Below are 3,944 nucleotides of genomic sequence, written 5' to 3' on the forward strand. Positions count from 1 at the left end.
GTAACAGACACAGATACAACTACTAAGCACCAGCATGGACCAACGTCCGGTGCATCCTATCCGCCACAGTACACCAACTACGCTATGATAACCAGACCGGGAGGTCCAATCATAAAACAGAATACCCCACTCGTCCGACAACCACAATTGCTCAGAGAAGCCACCAACACCCACACATGTCCTACACAGGGGTGCACCCATCACCACCACACTGCCTCGTCTTACAGCACAAACACACTGGCAGGAATGAAACACACAGGTCTGCCGCAACCACAGACACGGCTCGCCCCCTCTCACTGGCGAAAAGCGCATCCCGACGTGACATAACTCCTTTGACACACTGACGCTGCCTCGGGCATCCACGTCCTACGGTCGATATCAACGAACCTCCCCCCCCCCCTCCCCCCCACAACACGCCATCCCATACCACATTGTGTACCGTACCCAAACCTAACGTGTACTGTACTACAACGCAATGTGTACCATAACACAACCCAGTTTGTACCTTAACCTAACCTATGTCACCTTAACCTAACCTATGTCACCTTAACCTAACCTATGTCACCTTAACCTAACCTATGTCACCTTAACCTAACCTATGTCACCTTAACCTAACCTATGTCACCTTAACCTAACCTATGTCACCTTAACCTAACCTATGTCACCTTAACCTAACCCATCTTGCACCTTAACCTAACCCATCTTGCACCTTAACCTAACCCATCTTGCACCTTAACCTAACCCATCTTGCACCTTAACCTAACCCATCTTGCACCTTAACCTAACCCATCTTGCACCTTAACCTAACCTATGTTGCACCTTAACCTAACCTGTGTTGCACCTTAACCTACCTCAATTTGCACCGCAATGTAACGCAATTTGCACCGCAATGTAACGCAATTTGCACCGCAATGTAACGCAATTTGCACCGCAATGTAACGCAATTTGCACCGCAATGTAACGCAATTTGCACCGCAATGTAACGCAATTTGCACCGCAATGTAACGCAATTTGCACCGCAATGTAACGCAATTTGCACCGCAATGTAACTCAATTTGCACCGCAATGTAACTCAATTTGCACCGCAATGTAACTCAATTTGCACCGCAATGTAACTCAATTTGCACCGCAATGTAACTCAATTTGCACCGCAATGTAACTCAATTTGCACCGCAATGTAATGCAATTTGCACCGCAATGTAATGCAATTTGCACCGCAATGTAATGCAATTTGTACCGCAATCTACCCCCACATTGTGCCTTAACCTAACCCACATTGTGCCTTAACCTAACCCACATTGTGCCTTAACCTAACCCACGTTGTGCCTTAACCTAACCCACGTTGTGCCTTAACCTAACCCACGTTGTGCCTTAACCTAACCCACGTTGTGCCTTAACCTAACCCACGTTGTGCCTTAACCTAACCCAAGTTGTGCCTTAACCTAACCCAAGTTGTGCCTTAACCTAACCCAAGTTGTGCCTTAACCTAACCCAAGTTGTGCCTTAACCTAACCCAAGTTGTGCCTTAACCTAACCCAAGTTGTGCCTTAACCTAACCCAAGTTGTGCCTTAACCTAACCCAAGTTGTGCCTTAACCTAACCCAAGTTGTGCCTTAACCTAACCCAAGTTGTGCCTTAACCTAACCCAAGTTGTGCCTTAACCTAACCCAAGTTGTGCCTTACCCTGCTCTGTAATTGGCATATGACACGTTACATTAATGTATTGTCCAACCGCAACCCGCTCAGAATGTTGTGTACACAGCTACGTGTCATCTCCCCATAACAGCTGCATTGCAGTGTGGTACGCCATAGAGACGTGTGGGAGTAATGGACGCAGTGGATGGCGATCAGCATGAGCCGTCTGTTCATGTAGTGGCGCGTGTATGCAGACGTAGTAGTCTCTTCTCACACAATGTGATAGCACGGTGCCCCGCGTTCCACATCTGCGACATGCTACAGAGGCCGGTTGACAGTTGGTCGCGCAATGGACATCGCATACGTACGGGGGCACCTTCCACGTGCCCTCTAGTCGGGCACATTTTGTTGCGTGGATGTGAGCGGATGTAGTGTGTCTTGACACCTGACAGGCAGGCATGCAATAATAGTTGACTTTGCAAACGGGGATGGACGTGTACGTTTACTGGTGACGTTACGCAAATGAACAACTGGTAACCCGTTGTGGTGCGGTTGTCCTTGCTGGAGGTACATCTGTGAGGGCAACGATCGGTACAGCTACGAAGCGGTCCCCACCATACCAACGAACGTGAATGTGAATCTGGGTGTGAAGCGATACGCGGCTGTGGGTGGGTGGGACTGTCCCCGGCCGGTGAGGGGGGGCCGCCCGGCGTGCTGGCCGCGCGGTGCGTGGGCGCACGCGCTACAGCCGGCTGGTGGGGGCGCCCAGTGGCAGGCGCGCCGGCCGACGGACGCGGCAGGCGGCGCAGCTGCGCGCCGGGGCACCCTGCGCGCGGCGCCGTGCAGCCAAAGTGGGTCCTCGCCGGCCCGGTGCGAAGCGCGGTGGACATCTGCAGTGTGCTGGTCCGATTGAGGACTGTGTGCGTTGAGGATGCGCCGCCGCCCGGCACTCGGCGCCGCGACGCCGTCTGCTGCTCGGTCGCCCCAGCGGTTCTCGCTGGTGGTTTGTATCGCAGTTGTGCAGACGTGTTGGCACGTGCGCTGTGCTGGGAGAGTTCGCTTCGGCACCCACGTGGGGCCTTTGCCCTTCTGTGGCGCTGGCGTTGGAGCTGCCGGTCACCGTAGGTGGCGCGTGTTGTCTCCCGCCGGCAATGCCACGACAGCACGCTCCCGGGCCTCTGTCGGCAGCGGCAAGCTCAGTTGGGAGCACGGGTGGTCGCACCTAAAGCGTCTACTCGCCTAACTCCGGGCGATTGCGCCTCTCTCGAACCCGACCAAGTACTTAGGACGGCGCTGCGCGCCGCCGGGACCTGAGAGGGTTTCGAGGTGTATTGTGCAGGGGAGCTCAGCCTCCTCCTGTTTGCAGAATAATTGAGCGGACGCTTGCGTGTTCGCGCGGGCCCCTGGGACACACTCCCGGGCGGCCGGCTGCTCAGCTCTAGTTGACGCAGCTCCCTGGTTGATCCTGCCAGTAGTCATATGCTTGTCTCAAAGATTAAGCCATGCATGTCTCAGTACAAGCCGCATTAAGGTGAAACCGCGAATGGCTCATTAAATCAGTTATGGTTCCTTAGATCGTACCCACGTTACTTGGATAACTGTGGTAATTCTAGAGCTAATACATGCAAACAGAGTCCCGACCAGAGATGGAAGGGACGCTTTTATTAGATCAAAACCAATCGGTCGGCTCGTCCGGTCCGTTTGCCTTGGTGACTCTGAATAACTTTGGGCTGATCGCACGGTCCTCGTACCGGCGACGCATCTTTCAAATGTCTGCCTTATCAACTGTCGATGGTAGGTTCTGCGCCTACCATGGTTGTAACGGGTAACGGGGAATCAGGGTTCGATTCCGGAGAGGGAGCCTGAGAAACGGCTACCACATCCAAGGAAGGCAGCAGGCGCGCAAATTACCCACTCCCGGCACGGGGAGGTAGTGACGAAAAATAACGATACGGGACTCATCCGAGGCCCCGTAATCGGAATGAGTACACTTTAAATCCTTTAACGAGTATCTATTGGAGGGCAAGTCTGGTGCCAGCAGCCGCGGTAATTCCAGCTCCAATAGCGTATATTAAAGTTGTTGCGGTTAAAAAGCTCGTAGTTGGATTTGTGTCCCACGCTGTTGGTTCACCGCCCGTCGGTGTTTAACTGGCATGTATCGTGGGACGTCCTGCCGGTGGGGCGAGCCGAAGGCGTGCGACCGCCTCGTGCGTGTTCGTGCGTCCCGAGGCGGACCCCGTTGAAATCCTACCAAGGTGCTCTTTATTGAGTGTCTGGGTGGGCCGGCACGTTTACTTTGAACAAATTAG

Source organism: Schistocerca cancellata, unplaced genomic scaffold, assembly GCF_023864275.1.
Source record: "Schistocerca cancellata isolate TAMUIC-IGC-003103 unplaced genomic scaffold, iqSchCanc2.1 HiC_scaffold_1048, whole genome shotgun sequence".
NCBI classification, from domain to species: domain Eukaryota; kingdom Metazoa; phylum Arthropoda; class Insecta; order Orthoptera; family Acrididae; genus Schistocerca; species Schistocerca cancellata.